The sequence below is a fragment of the Phyllobates terribilis genome, unplaced genomic scaffold (assembly GCF_046119375.1).
Source record: "Phyllobates terribilis strain yellow unplaced genomic scaffold, ASM4611937v1 Scaffold_5__5_contigs__length_657084704, whole genome shotgun sequence".
Taxonomy (NCBI): Eukaryota; Metazoa; Chordata; class Amphibia; order Anura; family Dendrobatidae; genus Phyllobates; species Phyllobates terribilis.
Genome location: NW_027362765.1, coordinates 4606659 through 4619239, shown reverse-complemented (window position 1 = coordinate 4619239; position 12581 = coordinate 4606659).

Genomic DNA, 12581 nt, shown 5'->3' with positions numbered 1-12581 from the left:
GAAACTTAACTTTTGAATTGGGGGCTGGAAATCGCAGTATAGCACTGTCAAGACATCCTAAGAAGGTTCCCAGGGTGATTTTAAATATGTATGGGGTTTATAATTGTAGTGGGCAATGGTATAAGGTTATTTTTGGCCATTTTATATGAAAGTGTACTGTCTCTTTAAGAATCTTAACTTTTGAATTGGGGGCTGGAAATCGCAGTATAGCATTTTCAGGACACCCTGGGAAGGTTCCCATGGTGATTTTAAATATGTATGGGGTTTATAATCGTAGTGGGCAATGGTATAAGGTTATTTTTGGCCATTTTATATGAAAGTGTACTGTCTCTTTAAGAAATTTCACTTTTGAATTGGGGGCTGGAAATCGCAGTATATCACTGTCAAGACACCCTAATTAGGTTCCCAGGGTGATTTTAAATATGGATGGGGTTTATAATTGTAGTGGGCAATGGTATAAGGTTATTTTTGGCCATTTTATATGAAAGTGTACTGTCTCTTTAAGAATCTTAACTTTTGAATTGGGGGCTGGAAATCGCAGCATCGCATTTTCAGGACACCCTGGGAAGGTTCCCAGGGTGATTTTAAATATGTATGGGGTTTATAATCGTAGTGGGCAATGGTATAAGGTTATTTTTGGCCATTTTATATGAAAGTGTACTGTCTCTTTAAGAAATTTCACTTTTGAATTGTGGGCTGGAAATTGCAGTATAGCACTGTCAAGACACCCTAAGAAGGTTCCCAGGGTGATTTTAAATATGTATGGGGTTTATAATTGTAGTTGTCAATGGTATAAGGTTATTTTTGGCCATTTTATATGAAAGTGTACTGTCTCTTTAAGAAACTTAACTTTTGAATTGGGGGCTGGAAATCGCAGTATAGCACTGTCAAGACATCCTAAGAAGGTTCCCAGGGTGATTTTAAATATGTATGGGGTTTATAATTGTAGTTGTCAATGGTATAAGGTTATTTTTGGCCATTTTATATGAAAGTGTACTGTCTCTTTAAGAAACTTAACTTTTGAATTGGGGGCTGGAAATCGCAGTATAGCATTTTCAGGACACCCTGGGGAGGTTCCCAGGGTGATTTTAAATATGTATGGGGTTTATAATTGTAGTTGTCAATGGTATAAGGTTATTTTTGGCCATTTTATATGAAAGTGTACTGTCTCTTTAAGAAATTTCACGTTTGAATTGTGGGCTGGAAATCGCAGTATAGCACTGTCAAGACACCCTAAGAAGGTTCCCAGGGTGATTTTAAATATGTATGGGGTTTATAATTGTAGTTGTCAATGGTATAAGGTTATTTTTGGCCATTTTATATGAAAGTGTACTGTCTCTTTAAGAAATTTCACTTTTGAATTGTGGGCTGGAAATCGCAGTATAGCACTGTCAAGACACCCTAAGAAGGTTCCCAGGGTGATTTTAAATATGTATGGGGTTTATAATTGTAGTTGTCAATGGTATAAGGTTATTTTTGGCCATTTTATATGAAAGTGTACTGTCTCTTTAAGAAACTTAACTTTTGAATTGGGGGCTGGAAATCGCAGTATAGCATTTTCAGGACACCCTGAGAAGGTTCCCAGGGTGATTTTAAAAATGTATGAGGTTTATAATTGTAGTGGGCAATGGTATAAGGTTATTTTTGGCCATTTTATATGAAAGTGTACTGTCTCTTTAAGAAACTTAACTTTTGAATTGGGGGCTGGAAATCGCAGTATAGCATTTTCAGGACACCCTGAGAAGGTTCCCAGGGTGATTATAAATATGTATGGGGTTTATAATTGTAGTGGGCAATGGTATAAGGTTATTTTTGGCCATTTTATATGAAAGTGTACTGTCTCTTTAAGAAACTTAACTTTTGAATTGGGGGCTGGAAATCGCAGTATAGCACTGTCAAGACATCCTAAGAAGGTTCCCAGGGTGATTTTAAATATGTATGGGGTTTATAATTGTAGTGGGCAATGGTATAAGGTTATTTTTGGCCATTTTATATGAAAGTGTACTGTCTCTTTAAGAAATTTAACTTTTGAATTGGGTCTGGAAATCGCAGTATAGCACTGTCAAGACACCCTAAGAAGGTTCCCAGGGTGATTTTAAATATGTATGGGGTTTATAATTGTAGTGGTCAATGGTATAAGGTTATTTTTGGCCATTTTATATGAAAGTGTACTGTCTCTTTAAGAAACTTAACTTTTGAATTGGGGGCTGGAAATCGCAGTATAGCACTGTCAAGACATCCTAAGAAGGTTCCCAGGGTGATTTTAAATATGTATGGGGTTTATAATTGTAGTGGGCAATGGTATAAGGTTATTTTTGGCCATTTTATATGAAAGTGTACTGTCTCTTTAAGAATCTTAACTTTTGAATTGGGGGCTGGAAATCGCAGTATAGCATTTTCAGGACACCCTGGGAAGGTTCCCATGGTGATTTTAAATATGTATGGGGTTTATAATCGTAGTGGGCAATGGTATAAGGTTATTTTTGGCCATTTTATATGAAAGTGTACTGTCTCTTTAAGAAATTTCACTTTTGAATTGGGGGCTGGAAATCGCAGTATAGCACTGTCAAGACACCCTAATTAGGTTCCCAGGGTGATTTTAAATATGGATGGGGTTTATAATTGTAGTGGGCAATGGTATAAGGTTATTTTTGGTAATTTTATATTAAAGTGTACTGTCTCTTTAAGAAACTTAACTTTTGAATTGGGGGCTGGAAATCGCAGTATAGCACTGTCAAGACACCCTAAGAAGGTTCCCAGGGTGATTTTAAATATGTATGGGGTTTATAATTGTAGTGGGCAATGGTATAAGGTTATTTTTGGCCATTTTATATGAAAGTGTACTGTCTCTTTAAGAATCTTAACTTTTGAATTGGGGGCTGGAAATCGCAGCATCGCATTTTCAGGACACCCTGGGAAGGTTCCCAGGGTGATTTAAATATGTATGGGGTTTATAATCGTAGTGGGCAATGGTATAAGGTTATTTTTGGCCATTTTATATGAAAGTGTACTGTCTCTTTAAGAAATTTCACTTTTGAATTGTGGGCTGGAAATCGCAGTATAGCATTGTCAAGACACCCTAAGAAGGTTCCCAGGGTGATTTTAAATATGTATGGGGTTTATAATTGTAGTTGTCAATGGTATAAGGTTATTTTTGGCCATTTTATATGAAAGTGTACTGTCTCTTTAAGAAACTTAACTTTTGAATTTGGGGCTGGAAATCGCAGTATAGCACTGTCAAGACACCCTAAGAAGGTTCCCAGGGTGTTTTTAAATATGTATGGGGTTTATAATTGTAGTGGGCAATGGTATAAGGTTATTTTTGGCCATTTTATATGAAAGTGTACTGTCTCTTTAAGAAATTTCACTTTTGAATTGTGGGCTGGAAATTGCAGTATAGCACTGTCAAGACACCCTAAGAAGGTTCCCAGGGTGATTTTAAATATGTATGGGGTTTATAATTGTAGTTGTCAATGGTATAAGGTTATTTTTGGCCATTTTATATGAAAGTGTACTGTCTCTTTAAGAAACTTAACTTTTGAATTGGGGGCTGGAAATCGCAGTATAGCATTTTCAGGACACCCTGAGAAGGTTCCCAGGGTGATTTTAAAAATGTATGAGGTTTATAATTGTAGTGGGCAATGGTATAAGGTTATTTTTGGCCATTTTATATGAAAGTGTACTGTCTCTTTAAGAAACTTAACTTTTGAATTGGGGGCTGGAAATCGCAGTATAGCACTGTCAAGACACCCTAAGAAGGTTCCCAGGGTGATTTTAAATATGTATGGGGTTTATAATTGTAGTGGGCAATGGTATAAGGTTATTTTTGGCCATTTTATATGAAAGTGTACTGTCTCTTTAAGAAATTTCTTTTTTGAATTGGGGGCTGGAAATCGCAGTATAGCACTGTCAAGACACCCTAAGAAGGTTCCCAGGGTGATTTTAAATATGTATGGGGTTTATAATTGTAGTGGGCAATGGTATAAGGTTATTTTTGGCCATTTTATATGAAAGTGTACTGTCTCTTTAAGAAACTTAACTTTTGAATTGGGGGCTGGAAATCGCAGTATAGCATTTTCAGGACAAGCTAAGAAGGTTCTCAGGGTGATTTCAAATATGTATGGGGTTTATAATTGTAGTGGGCAATGGTATAAGGTTATTTTTGGCCATTTTATATGAAAGTGTACTGTCTCTTTAAGAAACTTAACTTTTGAATTGGGGGCTGGAAATCGCAGTATAGCACTGTCAAGACACCCTAAGATGGTTCCCAGGGTGATTTTAAATTTGGATGGGGTTTATAATTGTAGTGGGCAATGGTATAAGGTTATTTTTGGCCATTTTATATGAAAGTGTACTGTCTCTTTAAGAAACTTAACTTTTGAATTGGGGGCTGGAAATCGCAGTATAGCACTGTCAAGACACCCTAAGAAGGTTCCCAGGGTGATTTTAAATATGTATGGGGTTTATAATTGTAGTGGGCAATGGTATAAGGTTATATTTGGCCATTTTATATGAAAGTGTACTGTCTCTTTAAGAAATTTCACTTTTGAATTGGGGGCTGGAAATTGCAGTATAGCACTGTTAAGACACCCTAAGAAGGTTCCCAGGGTGATTTTAAATATGTATGGGTTTTATAATTGTAGTGGGCAATGGTATAAGGTTATTTTTGGCCATTTTATATGAAAGTGTACTGTCTCTTTAAGAAACTTAACTTTTGAATTGGGGGCTGGAAATCGCAGTATAGCACTGTCAAGACACCCTAAGAAGGTTCCCAGGGTGATTTTAAATATATATGGGGTTTATAATTGTAGTTGTCAATGGTATAAGGTTATTTTTGGCCATTTTATATGAAAGTGTACTGTCTCTTTAAGAACTTAACTTTTGAATTGGGGGCTGGAAATCACAGTATAGCACTGTCAAGACACCCTAAGAAGGTTCCCAGGGTGATTTTAAATATGTATGGGGTTTATAATTGTAGTGGGCAATGGTATAAGGTTATTTTTGGCCATTTTATATGAAAGTGTACTGTCTCTTTAAGAAATTTCACTTTTGAATTGGGGGCTGGAAATCGCAGTATAGCACTGTCAAGACACCCTAAGAAGGTTCCCAGGGTGATTATAAATATGTATGGGGTTTATAATTGTAGTGGGCAATGTTATAAGGTTATTTTTGGCCATTTTATATGAAAGTGTACTGTCTCTGTAAGAAACTTAACTTTTGAATTGGGGGCTGGAAATCGCAGTATAGCACTGTCAAGACATCCTAAGAAGGTTCCCAGGGTGATTTTAAATATGGATGGGGTTTATAATTGTAGTGGGCAATGGTATAAGGTTATTTTTGGCCATTTTATATGAAAGTGTACTGTCTCTTTAAGAAACTTAACTTTTGAATTGGGGGCTGGAAATCACAGTATAGCATTTTCAGGACACCCTAAGAAGGTTCCCAGGGTGATTATAAATATGTATGGGGTTTATAATTGTAGTGGGCAATGGTATAAGGTTATTTTTGGCCATTTTATATGAAAGTGTACTGTCTCTTTAAGAAACTTAACTTTTGAATTGGGGGCTGGAAATCGCAGTATAGCACTGTCAAGACATCCTAAGAAGGTTCCCTGGGTGATTTTAAATATGTATGGGGTTTATAATTGTAGTGGGCAATGGTACAAGGTTATTTTTGGCCATTTTATATGAAAGTGTACTGTCTCTTTAAGAAATTTAACTTTTGAATTGGGGGATGGAAATCGCAGTATGGCATTTTCAGGACACCCTGGGAAGGTTCCCAGGGTGATTTTAAATATGTATGGGGTTTATAATTGTAGTGGGCAATGGTATAAGGTTATTTTTGGCCATTTTATATGAAAGTGTACTGTCTCTTTAAGAAATTTCACTTTTGAATTGGGGGCTGGAAATCGCAGTATAGCACTGTCAAGACACCCTAAGAAGGTTCCCAGGGTGATTATAAATATGTATGGGGTTTATAATTGTAGTGGGCAATGGTATAAGGTTATTTTTGGCCATTTTATATGAAAGTGTACTGTCTCTTTAAGAAACTTAACTTTTGAATTGGGGGCTGTAAATCGCAGTATAGCACTGTCAAGACATCCTAAGAAGGTTCCCAGGGTGATTTTAAATATGTATGGGGTTTATAATTGTAGTGGGCAATGGTATAAGGTTATTTTTGGCCATTTTATATGAAAGTGTACTGTCTCTTTAAGAAATTTAACTTTTGAATTGGGGGCTGGAAATCGCAGTATAGCACTGTCAAGACAGCCTAAGAAGGTTCCCAGGGTGATTTTAAATATGTATGGGGTTTATAATTGTAGTGGGCAATGGTATAAGGTTATTTTTGGCCATTTTATATGAAAGTGTACTGTCTCTTTAAGAAACTTAACTTTTGAATTGGGGGCTGGAAATCGCAGAATAGCACTGTCAAGACATCCTAAGAAGGTTCCCAGGGTGATTTTAAATATGTATGGGGTTTATAATTGTAGTGGGCAATGGTATAAGGTTATTTTTGGCCATTTTATATGAAAGTGTACTGTCTCTTTAAGAAATTTCACTTTTGAATTGGGGGCTGGAATTCGCAGTATAGCACTGTCAAGACACCCTAAGAAGGTTCCCAGGGTGATTATAAATATGTATGGGGTTTATAATTGTAGTGGGCAATGGTATAAGGTTATTTTTGGCCATTTTATATGAAAGTGTACTGTCTCTTTAAGAAACTTAACTTTTGAATTGGGGGCTGGAAATCGCAGTATAGCACTGTCAAGACATCCTAAGAAGGTTCCCAGGGTGATTTTAAATATGTATGGGGTTTATAATTGTAGTGGGCAATGGTATAAGGTTATTTTTGGCCATTTTATATGAAAGTGTACTGTCTCTTTAAGAAATTTAACTTTTGAATTGGGGGCTGGAAATCGCAGTATAGCACTGTCAAGACACCCTAAGAAGGTTCCCAGGGTGATTTTAAATATGTATGGGGTTTATAATTGTAGTGGGCAATGGTATAAGGTTATTTTTGGCCATTTTATATGAAAGTGTACTGTCTCTTTAAGAAACTTAACTTTTGAATTGGGGGCTGGAAATCGCAGTATAGCACTGTCAAGACATCCTAAGAAGGTTCCCAGGGTGATTTTAAATATGTATGGGGTTTATAATTGTAGTGGGCAATGGTATAAGGTTATTTTTGGCCATTTTATATGAAAGTGTACTGTCTCTTTAAGAAACTTAACTTTTGAATTGGGGGCTGGAAATCGCAGTATAGCACTGTCAAGACATCCTAAGAAGGTTCCCAGGGTGATTTTAAATATGTATGGGGTTTATAATTGTAGTGGGCAATGGTATAAGGTTATTTTTGCCCATTTTATATGAAAGTGTACTGTCTCTTTAAGAATCTTAACTTTTGAATTGGGGGCTGGAAATCGCTGTATAGCATTTTCAGGACACCCTGGGAAGGTTCCCATGGTGATTTTAAATATGTATGGGGTTTATAATCGTAGTGGGCAATGGTATAAAGTTATTTTTGGCCATTTTATATGAAAGTGTACTGTCTCTTTAAGAAATTTCACTTTTGAATTGGGGGCTGGAAATCGCAGTATAGCACTGTCAAGACACCCTAATTGGGTTCCCAGGGTGATTTTAAATATGGATGGGGTTTATAATTGTAGTGGGCAATGGTATAAGGTTATTTTTTGGCCATTTTATATGAAAGTGTACTGTCTCTTTAAGAAACTTAAGTATTGAATTGGGGGCTGGAAATCGCAGTATAGCACTGTCAAGACACCCTAAGAAGTTTCCCAGGGTGATTTTAAATATGTATGGGGTTTATAATTGTAGTGGGCAATGGTATAAGGATATTTTTGGCCATTTTATATGAAAGTGTACTGTCTCTTTAAGAAATTTCACTTTTGAATTGTGGGCTGGAAATTGCAGTATAGCACTGTCAAGACACCCTAAGAAGGTTCCCAGGGTGATTTTAAATATGTATGGGGTTTATAATTGTAGTTGTCAACGGTATAAGGTTATTTTTGGCCATTTTATATGAAAGTGTACTGTCTCTTTAAGAAACTTAACTTTTGAATTGGGGGCTGGAAATCGCAGTATAGCACTGTCAAGACACCCTAAGAAGGTTCCCAGGGTGATTTTAAATATGTATGGGGTTTATAATTGTAGTGGGCAATGGTATAAGGTTATTTTTGGCCATTTTATATGAAAGTGTACTGTCTTTTTAAGAAACTTAACTTTTGAATTGGGGGCTGGAAATCGCAGTATAGCACTGTCAAGACACCCTAAGATGGTTCCCAGGGTGATTCTAAATATGGATGGGGTTTATAATTGTAGTGGGCAATGGTATAAGGTTATTTTTGGCCATTTTATATGAAAGTGTACTGTCTCTTTAAGAAACTTAACTTTTGAATTGGGGGCTGGAAATCGCAGTATAGCATTTTCAGGACACCCTAAGAAAGTTCCCAGGGTGATTTTAAATATGTATGGGGTTTATAATTGTAGTGGGCAATGGTATAAGGTTATTTTTGGCCATTTTATATGAAAGTGTACTGTCTCTTTAAGAAACTTAACTTTTGAATTGGGGGCTGGAAATCGCAGTATAGCACTGTCAAGACACCCTAAGAAGGTTCCCAGGGTGATTTTAAATATGTATGGGGTTTATAATTGTAGTGGGCAATGGTATAAGGTTATTTTTGGCCATTTTATATGAAAGTGTACTGTCTCTTTAAGAAAGTTAACTTTTGAATTGGGGGCTGGAAATCGCAGTATAGCACTGTCAAGACACCCTAAGAAGGTTCCCAGGGTGATTTTAAATATGTATGGGGTTTATAATTGTAGTTGTCAATGGTATAAGTTTATTTTTGGCCATTTTATATGAAAGTGTACTGTCTCTTTAAGAAACTTAACTTTTGAATTGGGGGCTGGAAATCGCAGTATAGCACTGTCAAGACACCCTAAGAAGGTTCCCAGGGTGATTTTAAATATGTATGGGGTTTATAATTGTAGTGGGCAATGGTATAAGGTTATTTTTGGCCATTTTATATGAAAGTGTACTGTCTCTTTAAGAAATTTCACTTTTGAATTGGGGGCTGGAAATCGCAGTATAGCACTGTCAAGACACCCTAAGAAGGTTCCCAGGGTGATTTTAAATATGTATGGGGTTTATAATTGTAGTTGTCAATGGTATAAGGTTATTTTTGGCCATTTTATATGAAAGTGTACTGTCTCTTTAAGAACTTAACTTTTGAATTGGAGGCTGGAAAGCGCAGTATAGCACTGTCAAGACACCCTAAGAAGGTTCCCAGGGTGATTTTAAATATGTATGGGGTTTATAATTGTAGTGGGCAATGGTATAAGGTTATTTTTGGCCATTTTATATGAAAGTGTACTGTCTCTTTAAGAAAGTTAACTTTTGAATTGGGGGCTGGAAATCGCAGTATAGCACTGTCAAGACACCCTAAGAAGGTTCCCAGGGTGATTTTAAATATGTATGGGGTTTATAATTGTATTGGGCAATGGTATAAGGTTATTTTTGGCCATTTTATATGAAAGTGTACTGTCTCTTTAAGAAACTTAACTTTTGAATTGGGGGCTGGAAATTGCAGTATAGCACTGTCAAGATACCCTAAGAAGGTTCCCAGGGTGATTTTAAATATGTATGGGATTTATAATTGTAGTGGGCAATGGTATAAGGATATTTTTGGCCATTTTATATAAAAGTGTACTGTCTCTTTAACAAATTTCACTTTTGAATTGTGGGCTGGAAATTGCAGTATAGCACTGTCAAGACACCCTAAGAAGGTTCCCAGGGTAATTTTAAATATGTATGGGGTTTATAATTGTAGTTGTCAACGGTATAAGGTTATTTTTGGCCATTTTATATGAAAGTGTACTGTCTCTTTAAGAAACTTAACTTTTGAATTGGGGGCTGGAAATCGCAGTATAGCACTGTCAAGACACCCTAAGAAGGTTCCCAGGGTGATTTTAAATATGTATGGGGTTTATAATTGTAGTTGTCAATGGTATAAGGTTATTTTTGGCCATTTTATATGAAAGTGTACTGTCTCTTTAAGAAACTTAACTTTTGAATTAGGGGCTGGAAATCACAGTATAGCACTGTCAAGACACCCTAAGAAGGTTCCCAGGGTGATTTTAAATATGTATGGGGTTTATAATTGTAGTGGGCAATGGTATAAGGTTATTTTTGGCCATTTTATATGAAAGTGTACTGTCTTTTTAAGAAACTTAACTTTTGAATTGGGGGCTGGAAATCGCAGTATAGCACTGTCAAGACACCCTAAGATGGTTCCCAGGGTGATTTTAAATATGGATGGGGTTTATAATTGTAGTGGGCAATGGTATAAGGTTATTTTTGGCCATTTTATATGAAAGTGTACTGTCTCTTTAAGAAACTTAACTTTTGAATTTGGGGCTGGAAATCGCAGTATAGCACTGTCAAGACACCCTAAGAAGGTTCCCAGGGTGATTTTAAATATGTATGGGGTTTATAATTGTAGTGGGCAATGGTATAAGGTTATTTTTGGCCATTTTATGTGAAAGTGTACTGTCTCTTTAAGAAACTTAACTTTTGAATTGGGGGCTGGAAATCGCAGTATAGCACTGTCAAGACACCCTAAGAAGGTTCCCAGGGTGATTTTAAATATGTATGGGGTTTATAATTGTAGTGGGCAATGGTATAAGGTTATTTTTGCCCATTTTATATGTAAGTGTACTGTCTCTTTAAGAAACTTAACTTTTGAATTGGGGGCTGGAAATTGCAGTATAGCACTGTTAAGATACCCTAAGAAGGTTCCCAGGGTGATTTTAAATATGTATGGGGTTTATAATTGTAGTGGGCAATGGTATAAGGATATTTTTGGCCATTTTATATGAAAGTGTACTGTCTCTTTAAGAAATTTCACTTTTGAATTGTGGGCTGGAAATTGCAGTATAGCACTGTCAAGACACCCTAAGAAGGTTCCCAGGGTGATTTTAAATATGTATGGGGTTTATAATTGTAGTTGTCAACGGTATAAGGTTATTTTTGGCCATTTTATATGAAAGTGTACTGTCTCTTTAAGAAACTTAACTTTTGAATTGGGGGCTGGAAATCGCAGTATAGCACTGTCAAGACACCCTAAGAAGGTTCCCAGGGTGATTTTAAATATGTATGGGGTTTATAATTGTAGTTGTCAATGGTATAAGGTTATTTTTGGCCATTTTATATGAAAGTGTACTGTCTCTTTAAGAAACTTAACTTTTGAATTGTGGGCTGGAAATTGCAGTATAGCACTGTCAAGACACCCTAAGAAGGTTCCCAGGGTGATTTTAAATATGTATGGGGTTTATAATTGTAGTTGTCAACGGTATAAGGTTATTTTTGGCCATTTTATATGAAAGTGTACTGTCTCTTTAAGAAACTTAACTTTTGAATTGGGGGCTGGAAATCGCAGTATAGCACTGTCAAGACACCCTAAGAAGGTTCCCAGGGTGATTTTAAATATGTATGGGGTTTATAATTGTAGTGGGCAATGGTATAAGGTTATTTTTGGCCATTTTATATGAAAGTGTACTGTCTTTTTAAGAAACGCAACTTTTGAATTGGGGGCTGGAAATCGCAGTATAGCACTGTCAAGACACCCTAAGATGGTTCCCAGGGTGATTTTAAATATGGATGGGGTTTATAATTGTAGTGGGCAATGGTATAAGGTTATTTTTGGCCATTTTATATGTAAGTGTACTGTCTCTTTAAGAAAGTTAACTTTTGAATTGGGGGCTGGAAATCGCAGTATAGCACTGTCAAGACACCCTAAGAAGGTTCCCAGGGTGATTTTAAATATGTATGGGGTTTATAATTGTATTGGGCAATGGTACAAGGTTATTTTTGGCCATTTTATATGAAAGTGTACTGTCTCTTTAAGAAATTTCACTTTTGAATTGTGGGCTGGAAATCGCAGTATAGCACTGTCAAGACACCCTAAGAAGGTTCCCAGGGTGATTTTAAATATGTATGGGGTTTATAATTGTAGTTGTCAATGGTATAAGGTTATTTTTGGCCATTTTATATGAAAGTGTACTGTCTCTTTAAGAAACTTAACTTTTGAATTGGGGGCTGGAAATCGCAGTATAGCACTGTCAAGACACCCTAAGAAGGTTCCCAGGGTGATTTTAAATATGTATGGGGTTTATAATTGTAGTGGGCAATGGTATAAGGTTATTTTTGGCCATTTTATATGAAAGTGTACTGTCTCTTTAAGAAACTTAACTTTTGAATTGGGGGCTGGAAATCGCAGTATAGCACTGTCAAGACACCCTAAGAAGGTTCCCAGGGTGATTTTAAATATGTATGGGGTTTATAATTGTAGTGGGCAATGGTATAAGGTTATTTTTGGCCATTTTATATGAAAGTGTACTGTCTCTTTAAGAAATTTCTTTTTTGAATTGGGGGCTGGAAATCGCAGTATAGCACTGTCAAGACACCCTAAGAAGGTTCCCAGGGTGATTTTAAATATGTATGGGTTTTATAATTGTAGTGGGCAATGGTATAAGGTTATTTTTGGCCATTTTATATGAAAG